Consider the following 14244-nt stretch of genomic DNA (forward strand, 5'->3'; position numbering starts at 1 on the left):
CCCCCTACTCAAAGCAGGACCAACCCCAACTAAATCATACCAGCCAGGGCTTCGTCAAGCCAGGTCTTAAAAATCTCTATGGATGGAGATTCCACCACCTCCCTAACGCAGTACTCCAGATGTGGCCTCATCCGCACTGAATAGAGGGGAATCGCACTTCCCTCGATATACTGGCAATGCTCCTACTAATGCAGCCCAATATGCCATTAGCTTTCTTGGCAACAAGGGCACACTGTTGACTTATATCCAGCTTCTCATCCACTGTAATCCCCAGGTCCTTTTCTGCAGAACTGCCGGTTAGCCAGTCAGTCCCCAGCCTGTAGCAGTGCATGGGATTCTTCCGTCCTAAGTGCAGGACTCTGCACTTGTCCTTGTTGAACCTCATCAGATTTCTTTTGGCCCAATCCTCCAATTTGTCTAGGTCACTCTGGACCCTATTCCTACACTCCAGCGTATCTACCTCTCCCCACAGTTTCGTGTAATCTTCAAACTTGCTCAGAGTGCAATCCATCCCATCATCCAAATAATTAATGAAGATGTTGAACAAAACTGACCCCAGGGGCACTCCATTTGATACCAGCTGCCAACTAGATTCAGCCATTCATCTACCCACACCCAAACCAAGTCCTCACACCTGATCCTTTCCTTCCCTGACATGTGTCACTAGGAAATTCACAAAGACCATCAGCATATTTCATCCACAAACTGTCAGGTGACAAAGATTTTTTCTACTGAACTGAGTGAGCTGGACCAGTGCCATAGAGGTGAACGGCTCCATATCCTCTGAGTCAACCAGTTACTCAGACCGTAGCATGCCATGCATCCTATTTCCCTTTCCACTAACTTCAGCTCCTTGCGCTGACCTGGGCTCAGATTCATACCAATGAGCTAGAGGTGTAAAGCTTCATATCTCAGTTCCCACAGAGACACCAGTTCCCACTACATGGCTGTTTTATAACTGGGGGCCAAACTGGAACCAGTGACCTGGAGGTGAATACCTCTATATCCCATTCCAATTCCTCTGTGCCTCCTGTTTGCTCTTTAAAACAACCCAGCATCATTTCTTTTCAAAGCTCAGCCGGGAAACCTCCCCTAACTCTCACCCCTTCCCTCTAGAAGATGCCCCCATTTTCAGGTCACTGCCAAGTGAAGGTGGAGATCTGTGAACTTGGAGTGTTCTCCAGACCTTTCTTTCGAGGACATCTTGGACAATCTTACCAGGAAGGTTTGCATTTCTTATCAGGGTCACTGATGGGATAGGAAAGGCTCCGCTGTGCATATAAGGAGCAGCATCCCAGCGTTGCGCTGCATTTAGCACTCACACTGTCCTTTCCCCACCAGTTTGGGTGCACAGGGACATCATGAAGTGGCTTCTGCTCCTCCGTCTGGTGGTGCTTTCTCAGTGCCGGGTGACAAAGTGAGTGCAGGGGGGAACAAGAAACATTGGGACTCTGAGCTCAGCTTTCTACAGAGCAATGTTTCCTTAGCAGCAGCAGCAGCTCCTACATCTCTCTCCTCAATACTTCATTCTTTAATAGGCAGCAGGTGGGAACTACCCCTTGGCTGTATGGCATAGCAGAGGCATGAGGAAGGATGGGCTTATGGTTACAATACTGGAACAGGATTTGGAAAATCTAGGTTCATTTCCAGCTCTACCACAGACTCCCTGTGTGACCTAGTGACTGAGTCTCTCTGGGCCTCAGTTCTCTGGATAAAAATGAACATATGTCCTTTGTCCACCTTGTCTATTTCATCAGTAAGATCTATAGGACAGGGGACTGTCTTATACAATGTATTAGTACAGCTCCCAGCATACTAGGCCCTCTCAGTGCTAGTTACACATGGGCCAGGAGTTTCCAAGCGTCCTACGGGAATTATATGCCCAACTCACACTGACTTTTAGTGCACTGGTCACCCAACTCACCTAAACCCTGTGCTAATCCCAGCTATAAAAAGGGGTCCCGTGCAGTGTAAGAGTCGGACTGCACGGTATTCCCTGAACACAAGGCTTGTCTATTGTTTATTTCTTATTGATCAGTCTCTCTCCCCACCCTTGTTGATTAGGGTCTCCCTGAAGAAGGGGAAATCCCTAAGGCAGAACCTTAAGGAACATGGCTTGCTGGAGGATTTCCTGAAGAAACACCCTTACAACCTGGCCTCCAAGTATTTCCCCAGCCTGACCAACGAGGATGCCAGCGAGCCCCTAACAAACTGCATGGACATGAGTATGGCAGGAGAGCAGGTTTTTCAGCCTCCCTCTCCTCATCAAAGCTTCCCACTTCTCTGCCAACAGCTGATCTCTCTCTCTCTTCCCAAAAGTGCCCCAACCCACTCCCCCACTCATGTGCTTCCAACCAAGCACTTCCCTTGCTGCTGCCAGGAACCTTCCCCAGCCCCCATGCTGGGCCATCCAGCCCCCAGCTATGATTGGATGGGATTAAGAAGAGCACTGGGAATAGAACTCCCAAGTCTGCTGGCTCCCCGCTTCCAATACACTGAGATTGATGGAAACTGGGGATAAACAACTCTGTGCATCAGATGCCAGCAGGTCCTAGGAGCCCTGCTGGGCAAAGTGATGGCAGAGAAACAGCAGCTCAGGCTGAGCCTTTAGCAAGGCCACCCTAGCCCAGATCCTCAACTGCTGTAAATCAGCTGGTGGAACTATGCCGGTTTACACCAGCTGAGGATCTAGCCCTTGGATGGCAATGGTTCCCTCTCTTTAGAATCATAGAATATCAAGGTTGGAAGGGACCTCAGGAGGTCATCTAGTCCAACCCCCTGCTCAAAGCAGGACCAATCCCCAATTTTTGCCCCAGATCCCTAAATGGCCCCCTCAAGGATTGAACTCACAACCCTGGGTTTAGCACACCAATGCTCAAACCACTGAGCTAGCCCTCCACAAAACAGGCTGTTTGTTACCATGTCAGCTGATTGATGAGCTGCCAGCCCCAACCCAAGCACTAGCCTTTAACCTATCAGTCACCCATCCAGCTACAGACCAAGCCTTGCATTGCTTAGCTGCATGAAATCAGAGGCAATCACCTACTGCACAGATACATCGTTCTTTGCCTTGCTTTGGCAGATCGAGTATTTGGAACCGTTTCCATCAGCACCCCAGCCCAGGATTTCTCTGTCCTCTTCAACACCGGCTCCTCCAACCTCTGGGTGCCCTCTGTGTACTGCTCCAGCCCAGCCTGCAGTAAGTTACCTGCAACACCTCTTGCCTTGACACGCCATCTGGGTGGTTTGATTGAAATCAGAGAGATTTAAATCAGCAATGAGGAAACCTTGATTGAAATCACTGATTTTAATCTTGCTTTGCATTTGTACTTTTTAGTTATTTTCCTGCAGGAAGTTGTTTTTTGTTGGTAACCATTAAAACACCTTGATTTGCAACTAATTATAGCTTTTACCCTAAAATTGATACTTCCTCTTTCTAATCAAGAAGAGAAATAAATCTGTATATATTGAGTGTAACCACTTATAGACCTTAACATACATTTATTTGTACATTTTTTAATTATGAGAAAATGGTGAAGGATGCATTTTTCATTTTGCTAGCTGATTAATCTTGTTACTTGAAGCATGTGTTCACCTTTACATGGTAATTGGAATTTGATTGAAAATGAAAAAAAAAAAAAAGCTTTTAAAAATTATTAGTAAAATAAAACGATCTTAAATGTGCTGGATAGCTAAGAAAAAAGTTTATTAAAACAATTTGCATTTAAAATTAACAATGTATTAAACAAAGGAAGTGTTAGCAATAAGGCCATTGTGGAGAAACTAAATGAATTCTTTGCATCAGTCTTCACGGCTGAGGATGTGAGGGTGATTCCCAGACCTGAGCCATTCTTTTTAGGTGACAGATCTGAGGAACTGTCCCAGATTGAGGTATCATTAGAGGAGGTCTTGGAACAAATTGATAAATTAAACAGCAATAAGTCACCAGGACCAGATGGTATTCACCCAAGAGTTCTGAAGGAACTCAAATGTGAAATTGCAGAACTACTAACTGTAGTCTGTAACCTAGCATTTAAATCAGCTTCTGTACCAGAGGACTGGAGGATAGCTAATGTGACGTCAATTTTTAAAAAGGGCTCCCGAGGTGATCCTGGCAATTACAGGCCTATAAGCCTGATTTCAGTACTGGGCAAACTGGTTGAAACGATCATAAAGAACAATATTGTCAGACATAGATGTACATAATTTACTGAGGAAGAGTCAACATGGTATTAGTAAAGGGAAACTATGCCTCACCAATCTACTAGAATTCTTTGAGGGGGTCAACAAGCATGTGGACCAAGGGGATCCAGTGGACATAGTGCACTTAGATTTTCAGAAAGCCTTTGACAAGGTTCCTCAGCAGAGGCTCTTATGCAAAGGAAGCTGCCACGGGATAAAAGAGAAGGTACTCTCATGGATTGGCAACTGGTTAAAAGATAGGAAACAGAGGGTAGGTATAAATGCTCAGTTTTCAGAATGGAGAGAGGTAAAAAGTGGTGTCCCCCAGGGGTCTGTTCTGGGACCAGTCCTATTCAACATATTCAAAAATGATCTGGAAAAAGGGGTAAACAGTGAGGTGGCAAAATTTAAAGATGATACAAAACTACTAAAGATAGTTAAGACCCAGGCAGGCTGCGAAGAGCTAGAAAAGGATCTCTTAAACCTGGGTGACTGGGCAACAAAATGGCAGATGAAATTTAATGTTGATAAATTGTAGCCAGACAGCCAGCGCCCCCCCCCCCCCCCCAGACCAGCATTGCTGGGAAACGGAAGCCAAAACCACAGGGCACTTAACATGAATTCCAGCACAGCCTTTGAAGCTGAGAGAAGCACAGGTGTGCTGCTACAATGTGCCTCTGGGAACATATACAACAATTGGGCTCACAGCAGGCAGAGGCGCTGTGACAGACATGGCTCTTAGCCCCTACTAAACAGCATGATGCACACACACCAACATCCTAGGTGGGAAAATATTTACCCTAATAAAAGGAATGTCCAGTAGTTGACACTTATTGTTTCTCTCCCTTGCAAGTGTAAACTACTCTTGCGAGAGCTGGCGTCACCCAGATAGACCAGCCCCAATTTGGCATAAGAAAGGAGAAAGAGAATAAAGGAGTACAGAGGTATAAGTAGGGGACCTACAGCACCATGATTTTTGAGTGCTTTTCACTATCTATCTGCTGGTCAGATAAGTGACAGCCTCCCAAGGCTCCTGCAGCTAAGAGGGTCCCTAAGCCTTGTCCCTTATTCGTCTTTCCGCGGAATTGAGTGACCGATCTTGGCTTGGCACGGCTGGAATCGAGAGATGCGAGGAGGGTAAGAAGCACCCACACCTGATCTCCTATCTTTAGTGTACACATATTTTGAAATAGAGCTCTATACTTTGTTTTCTTTCTTTGGGATTGTAGCTTCAGTTTTGTAACTTGTTTGTGTGTGTAACATCTCTACATTTAAATAAGTAGGCACTAGCAATTTTGTAACCACATGATTAGAATCTAGTTTAATAAATTTTGGTAACCATTTGTGCATAAGCCTGACTTGTTTCTCTGGTTTACTGTGAAGCAGCCAACACAATTAAAGAACCTCAGCCGTTTTGGCTATAAAGCCTGGCCATTAGGTGAGAGTACTAAGAGCCTAGCGTTGAGTTGTGCCGCCTCCACGGGGCAAACTCTTGGGGCACCTGTCAGTCAATCCTGACTGCCCGCTGCGAAGGAGCTCTGAGCTCTAGCAGTTAAAGTCACGGGTGTGGAGAGGCTCTTAGTGCTGCCATTGGGGCACCTGTCAGTCAGTGTTGACTGCCCGCTGCGAAGGAGCTCTGAGCTCTAGCAGTTAAAGTCACGGGTGGTTAGGACCTTGGGGCATCCGTCAGCCTAGCCCGGGCTGCCCGCCGCGAAGGGACAGTGCGTCCTAGCGGTTAAAGTCACGGATGGTATAAACGGGCATAGCTGGCACCTCACCAAACATCCCTGGCCATCGGCTAACATAAATGCAAAGTAATGCACATTGGAAAGCATGATGCCAACTATACATATAAAATGATGGGGTCTAAATTAGCTGTTACCACTCAAGAAAGAGATCTTGGAGTCATTGTGGATAGTTCTCTGAAAATATCCACTCAATGTGCAGTGGCAGTGAAAAAAGTGACCAGAATGCTGGGAATAATTAAGAAAGGGATAGATAATAGGACAGAAAATATCACATTGCCACTATATAAATCCATGGTACGCCCACATCTTGAATACTGTGTACAGATGTGGTTGCCCCATCTCAAAAAAGATATCTTGGAATTGCAAAAGGTTCAGAAAAGGGCAACAAAAATGATCAGGGGTATGGAACAGCTTCCGTATGAGGAGAGATTAATAAGAATGGGACTTTTCAGCTTGGAAAAGAGACAGCTATGGGGAGATATGATTGAGGTCTATAAAATCATGACTGGTGTAGAGAAAGGAGATAAGAGAGTGTTGTTTACTACTTCTCATAACACAAGAACTAGGGATCACCAAATGGAATTAATAGGCAGCAGGTTTAAAACATATAAAAGGAAGTATTTTTTCACACAATGTACAGTGAACCTGTGGAACTCCTTGCAGAGGATGTTGTGAAGACCAAGACCATAACAGGGTTCAAAAAAGAACTAGATAAATTCATGGAGGATAGGTCCATCAATAGCTATAAGCCAGGATGGGCAGGAATGGTGTCCCTAGCCTCTGTTGGCCAGAAGCTGGGAATGAGCGACAGGGGATGGATCACCTGACGATTACCTGTTCTGTTCATTCCCTCTGGGGCACCTGGCACTGGCCACTATCAGAATACAGGATACTGGGCTAGATGGACCCTTGGTCTGACCCAGTAGGGCCATTCTTATGTTCTTATGTGTAGTCAGTGAATTAAACTGATTGTTTCTGGTCACCATGTCCTTCCAAGATTTTAGATTTCATCCTCTCACACTTACTTTTTATTGGGAAAGGAAAACAAGCTGTCTTGCTTTTATAACTCCCAGTCAATTTCTTAAGTTAGAATGAACTAGTCAGTGAACTGAACTAGCTGTATGAACTGACATGAAGAAAATATTCTCTCTGCACCTGCGGAAGAGGCTACTGCTGTGAAAAGCTGGTTTAGCACTTCAACCAAGTCTAGTTCCAGCTGCTGAGCCAGTGAAATCCACCAGTTCAGTGGTCTATCTTTAAAACTTCAGCAACAAATATGCACTACTTAATAGTAATTTTTTATTTAATTTAACTGATTTTAATAGATTTTAGTAAGTTTAGACTTGCACATATGTTGTCATAATTTAAACTTTAATTTTAAAGTATTATTTTTTAAAAGAAAAATGTATTTACATTGTTTAAAATCAGATGTTTTTGAAATTAAAAAAATCATCAGTTTCCAGCTACCGTGGAAGCCAGATATGAATAGGTTTCCTTCCACTGTCTGTGGATTGTCCAATTGTACAGTGTCAGAGGAGGGGAATGGTTTCTAGGAAGCCCAGGAGCTAGATTCACAACGGGACCTAGGCATTGCAATGCTGAGCACTGCAGTGCATAAGCACCCTCCCCCCACCAAAGAATTCACAGCCTCACTAGTCTCCCATACAACACATGGGGAGAGTTACAAGTGTCGGTCTGTGACCATTTGACTCTTCTGTACTTGCAGAAGACCACAATCGCTTCAACCCATCAGACTCCTCCACCTACGAGGCCACCAGTGAGGACGTCTCCATCCAGTATGGCACCGGCAGCATGACTGGAATCCTGGGCTACGACACCGTCCAGGTAAATCACAAGAAAGGATCAAAGCCCCTGGAGCAGAGAAGGGAAATGATTAGGAATTCGAAGGACAGGATGCATCTGCAGAGCTAAAGCAGGAACTCCACTGGCTGTGAACTGGGAGACAGGAATAGAGAAAGGGAAGAGAAGAGACAATGAAGCCAATCATGGGGGAGAGAGCACAGTTCAGGGCATGGTAGCCTCTGAGAACTTGCACGCTGTAAAGACTCTAAGGTAGACTTGGCAGCTTCTCCCAGGGTGTAGGGTGTGTCTGATTATCCCCATCCCTCCTCTAAGGTTGGAGGCATTGTGGACACCAGTCAGATCTTTGGCCTGAGCGAGACCAAGCCCGGCTCCTTCCTCTACTACTCCCCCTTTGATGGGATCCTGGTTCTGGCCTTCCCCAGCAGCTCCTCCTCTGGAGCCACCCCTGTCTTTGACAACATGATGAACGAGGGTGTGGTGTCCCAGTACCTCTCCTCTGTCTACCTGAGCTCGTAAATCAGGGCTGGAAACAGCCCATCTGCTGCAGTGAGATTCAGCACCTCTCACATTCAGTGAGCCCTGCAATGTTTGCATCAGAATTCCCAAAACACAGCGATCTCGGATGGAACAAGGCAGCCATTCCATGCTGGTGATGTACATTTTGGGAGCAGAAGTGAACACTAGTGCCTCTAACGATTACATTAAAGCATCAGGGACCTCTCTACACCCACTGCAGGTCATCAGTATTAGACTGACTCCTGGAGGGGAAGTGCCCCACATCACCCACATGACTCCCTGGCTCATCACCTTCTAACACCAGACTGCTCAGTACTGACTCAGAGGGAACAGCTGCACCTGCCACCACTGCCTCAAACACCTGGGCCTTTCCTTGGAGGTCTCTCATCCAATTTTAGGGCAGGCCCTGCCCTGCTTAGCTTTTGAGACCTGGCACGAGACAGTTATCAAAGTAGGGGTAGAGGTGCCCCGCCCAGGCAACCATCATGTCCTTTCACCACTACTAGACACTGATGTGCCCAGCTCTGACTGTATCCCAGCACTGCCCAGCTGTGGCTTTCTCTAATAGGGAAGGGTTCAAAAAGAAACTCGATAAGTTCATGGAGGATAGGTCCATCAATGGCTATTAGCCAGGATGGGCAGGGATGGTGTCCCTAGCCTCTGTTTGCCAGAAGCTGGGAACGGCAACAGAGGATGGATGACTTGTTGATTCAGTTCTGTTCATTCCCTCTGGGGCACCTGGCATTGGCCACTGTCGAAAGACAGGATACTGGGCTAGATGGACCTTTGGTCTGACCCAGTATGGCCATTATTATGTTCAGACAGAGCGTTTGCTATTGACTTGCCAGCCAGCCATTCATACATCTGCTTCGACTCTCCCCTCTCCCTTCTCTAGGGACGACCAGAACGGGAGCTTTGTGATGTTCGGCGGCATCGACTCATCTTACTACTCTGGGAACCTCAACTAGATCCCCCTCTCTGCTGAGACTTACTGGCAAATCACCATGGACAGGTGTCTCCCACCCCTTGGTCCTTCCCCTTCATCGGCCACCTTGAGGAGACAGGCAAAAGGAGATGCATGCGGGAGCCTGGGGAAGCTCAAATTACAGAGTCTAGACAAGACAAGAGACAAAGGAGTCAGAATCACGCCTTCCTTGGAGCTACAGGAAAGGGGATCACCAGTGAGAAGGTTAGATCAGTGGTTCTCCACCTCATCCACACCAGGAACCCTCATCTGGCCCGCTCTGCTTAGCAATAAAGTACAGGGCAGGGTGGGCACAACCCCTTGACCTCTGATTGTGACCCCCAGGCTAGATCGGTCACAGTCCCAGAAGGTTGTAGGACGATGAGCGATGGGCAATAGCCAAGAAGGTTGAGGCTGAAACATCAGGGGAAAGTTCTTGGCGGTTGTAGCAAGGAGGGTGGGGGGGCGGGGTGAGAGGCAACTCCACCCTGCAGGCCTCTCGCTGCTGGCTCATGGGCTGAGTGGGAATGAAATCGGGAGTGTTACTGGGAACGTTCCCCCTGACTCTCTCTCTTCCAGCATCACCATGAACAGCGAAACCATCGCTTGGTCTGGTGGCTGCCAGGCTATCATTGACACTGGCACTTCTCTGCTGGCTGGGCCCTCTTCTGGCATCTCCAACATCAACTCCTACATCGGCGCCAGCGATGGCACGGTAAGGGCAGGGAGAAGGGAGAGATGCTTCTAGAGGTGTCTGTTACACACGGATGTGATGCTCCATCTCTCTCATTGGAGAACCTAGTGCCCGAGACGTGTCTAACCTTTCCTCCGTGTGTTGCCTCCCTCCCTGCAGATCAGCTGCAGCCTGCCCAACATCGTCTTCACCATCAACGGCATCGAGTTCCCTCTGCCCGCCAGTGCCTACATCACTGATGTGAGTGTCCTGCTGAGAAAGCCGCCTCGGGGCCTCTTAGCGAAGGCTTGTGCCTGAGGCCATTGCACTGAGCATGCTGGCAATTGCCCCCTGCACAGCCGGCATGGGCCTGCAGGAGCATCACTGAGATGCAGCTCAGAGTCTGTCCCCAGTATGAGAGTGGGGCAGCAGAGAGCTCTTCCCAAAAATGGATCCAGGGGGAGGGACAGTCAAGATCAAGGCAGGCCCACAGTGACATACCGCAAGAGCAGCGAGGCAGCCTGTAGAGCTGGCCACCGTAGGAGATCACCAGGGCAGGGGCCTTACGGGGCTAGGAGAGAATTAAATGAGCAGCTCCCCAGCTGGGAGGCTAGATCAAGAGAGATCGCTGCCTTGCGCTCCAGGGCATGGGCATCTGGGCATCAGGAAGGATGTTCCTTCCCCATGATAAGAGTTTGCTCCCCGCTGGGGAGGAACAGGCAAGCTGCTTTAACAGCACACAGCAACACCAACTGGTAGGTGGGACAGGCAGTGGGGAAGCCCAAATCCACTTATAATCACAGCAGGATTTCTGGTGGCAGAATGTAATTGCTCCCTTTGGAATCTGGCCAGGAGTCTGGAGAGAGCGCGCTTTGCCTCCTCAAGGGATGAAAAGAAGTGATCAGGGCCTTGCTTTTCTTCCCAGTTCACAGGCTGCACCCCTTAGCCTCAGGCTGAAGCACTGGGACTGTACTGAGGCCCAGATCCACAAAGGTACCTCAATGGGAGTTATGCCCCTAAATACCTGTGAGCATCCAGGCCTCACTCACCAACCCCACTGCTTGCATCCCCAAGCTGTCCCTTAAAGTCTCCAAGCCAAGGCCTGACCCAGGCTAACGCTCCTTAGCTTGGGAGCAGTGGTGAGATCCCATCCCACGATGGTGCAGGTGCAGGCATGTGCACTCCCTGCAGGATAATAACTCAAGGGGTCATTGAAGTTCCAGCCCAATAACCCATGTCCCATTTTACCCTAGTGCAGAACTCAGGCTCTTGATCTCCCAGTTTTGAAGGCATCAACCTCCCCACCACCTCTGGAGACCTCTGGATCCTCGGAGATGTCTTCATCCGCCAGTACTACGTTGTCTTCGACAGGGCCAACAACTAGGTGGGCGTGGCCCCCGTGGCATGAACATAGCACCATCCCCGGGACACTGCCATGGAACCCTGACCCCGGAGAGTATCTGTTTCTCCAGAGCCCCAACAATGCGAGTCAGTCTAGTGACCCTTATTGCTGCTGGGACCTTAATGGACACATACTATTCCCCACCCCAAACTCACCCTCTCGTCTCTAATCTTACCAACAGTAGAATAAAGGACTATAAGAGCATTGTAGTGAATTGTTTCTCTCTGGTGGGCGGGGTGACCCACATTCCACCGATGAGGAGGCAGGAAGGGAACATAGCATGTAAGAGGTACTTTGTTGCTGCAGTTGTATTCTCCTCCACAGGTTGGCAATTACAGGTGACAAAACAAGGCAAACAGAAAAAGGGAGAGGAAAAAACACCAAAGACACAAGATGCTCTACGTAAAAGAATAAATGGACACAAATCAGATGTCAAGAATTATAACATTCATAAATCAGTCGGAGAACACTTCAATCTCTCAGGCCACGCAATTACAGACATGAAAGTTGCGATATTACAACAAAAAAACTTCAAATCCAGACTGCAGTGAGAGACTGCTGAATTGGAATTCATTTGCAAATTGGATACAATTAACTTAGGCTTGAATAGAGACTTGGAGTGGCTAAGTCATTATGCAAGTATGCATCCGACGAAGTTAGCTGTAGCTCACGACAGCTTATGCTCAAATAAATTGGTTAGTCTCTAAGGTGCCACAAGTCCTCCTTTTCTTTTTGCAAATACAGACTAACACGGCTGTTACTCTGAAACCTATCTTCTGCTGAGGCCCCCAATCTCAATCTGCAGCCTCCTGATATGCCAGCCCTGAGCTCCCTCCACATGCAGCTCTCCCAATGTCTCTTCAACCTGACCCACAGCCTCTTGCTTTTCCAGCCCCGGCTCCCCACACACAGCTCTGCTGATGCCCCCTTACCCTGACCTGCAGCTCCCACACTGCAATTCCATTCTTGTCCCACCCCATCCCCCACTATGCTAATGCCCCTCACTCCTGACCTGTTTGTTTTGTTACTTCCAACAGTATCTCATGAGATGGGCTTGGGGGCTGTCCATAAATTACATAACACAGCCATTTGGGGGTAAGGGCTGTGACAGGTACCACTGGAACTGGGGACCACTGAATCCTTTGACTCACCAGCCTGGGTTCCCTCTTGTTGCCGGCACCCAGTGCCGAGAGGCTGAACAACAGCTTGAGTTGGTTCGGTACCCGGTGTGCTACACCCAATAATCACAACGGGGTGGAGAAGCAGAAAAGTTTATTTGAAGCTTCAAATAGGTACAGGGAGATTTGAATCTCAAATCCTGTACACAGAGCAGGAAGTTACGCAGGCTTTTATACATCCTTTTTCCCAGCATACTTATCCAATAGCAAGCTGCCCCAAGTATCCATATAGCCAGCCAATCCAGTTCCCAGCTAGTTCCCTGGTTCTCTGTATCATTTGTTAAACTATACATAAAGCTGCTTTATTCAGCATTGTTCTTCCATATCTGCCCTGTGTGGCCTTGCTTAGTTTCAGGCAGTCTGACTCTGCAGTATATTGTTGCAGATCCTCAGCATAACTGCTGTGTGTGCCTCCAGGCCGGGGGGCCAAGGACACTTGGGCCTAGTACACAGAGCTGCTGCGAGTGCCTCCAGGCAGGAGGGGGGGCCAAGGACACCTGGGCCTAGTGCGAGGGGGCTTCATCGACACTCGTGGTCTTCCATCCCCTCGAGTTACCTAGTGGCCATGCCCCAGTGTCCCCAACAACTCCCCCCTTTGAGAACACTCAACAACCTTGGCTCTGAGTTTTCTCACTTGGGCTACTTATTTTTTTACAATAGGACTTTGCATAAGCACTTTGTGATAGCCCTGAAGAGAATGACTTATTAACTTTTGCAAAAGGGCCCTAACACATGATACTGCACAGCATAATACCAGTAATACAAGCAATACAGGAAAGAGAAGTTTCAATAGCAGGCTAAATAAACCACCAAGCCAAGACGACAAACCCCAGCCTGAAAACAAGGTTTGCAACCAATCGTTCTCTGGGGCAGTATAGGCAACCTGTGCTCCGGCTCGGGCATGGGTCTCAGCCTGTACCACTTTTTCATAGATCTCATAACTGCTATCATTTACATATACACAACATCGGGGCCCGACGAGGGCACAAACCCTTCCTTGGGATGCCAAGAAATAGTCCAAACCCAGCCTGTTTTGGGGGGAAAATGTCCTGAGCTGCTGTACCTCTTTATTTAATGTTTTTACTGCTGACCCTAAATCAGTAACCAAGTCCTCTAACTCTAAGGCAACTTTTTCAAGTACCATTTGCAGCCTTACAGTATAGCAGCCTATGCATGCCATGGCTGGTCCGGAAACGAGTGGCGCTATTCCCAGTACAGAGCACCCTACAAGCTTCTCGGTTGTGAGGGGATTCTTCATATTGCCCTCCAATGCCGTAGTCAGTCGCCGCAGGGTCTTTTCTCGTGACTCAACAGAGGTGTCTCGGGCATTTCTAATCTTTCCTTTGGGCAGTGTGGCAGTTATGGAAAGATGAGGAACTCCATGAGCTATATAACAGCTACCTGTCCAGTTGGCTGGCAGCACCTTGTAAGCCTTTTGGCCACATACAAAATAGTGACCCTGTAGGGCCCAGTAAGGACTGTTTCTTAAGGGGATTCCTGGGATATTTAAGGCTGCTTTTTCAAACAGTTCATATGCCTGTAGGGGGGCATCCCATCCTTCTGATTGGGTACAAGTGGGGGCATTTCTAATTGTGCCGTTCAAATTACACTCGCCATAGGGACCACTACAAACCCATCATTGGCTTGCTACATTGGAGATGTTAACTGGACGGCAAGTTACACTTCCAAACCCCTTTTTTGTGGTAAGATTATTTGTAAGAGTTTCCCTAAAAGGGGAGGAACCATTACACCATTAC

General features: G+C 47.9%; 1 pseudogene; it reads left to right on the forward strand.

The window, feature by feature from the left end:
- Positions 1-1361: 1361 nt before the first annotated feature.
- LOC141988717 (pepsin A-like) lies at positions 1362-11315 on the forward strand (annotated as a pseudogene).
- The last annotated feature ends 2929 nt before the right edge of the window (positions 11316-14244 follow it).

This window comes from Natator depressus, chromosome 6, assembly GCF_965152275.1.
Source record: "Natator depressus isolate rNatDep1 chromosome 6, rNatDep2.hap1, whole genome shotgun sequence".
Taxonomy (NCBI): Eukaryota; Metazoa; Chordata; order Testudines; family Cheloniidae; genus Natator; species Natator depressus.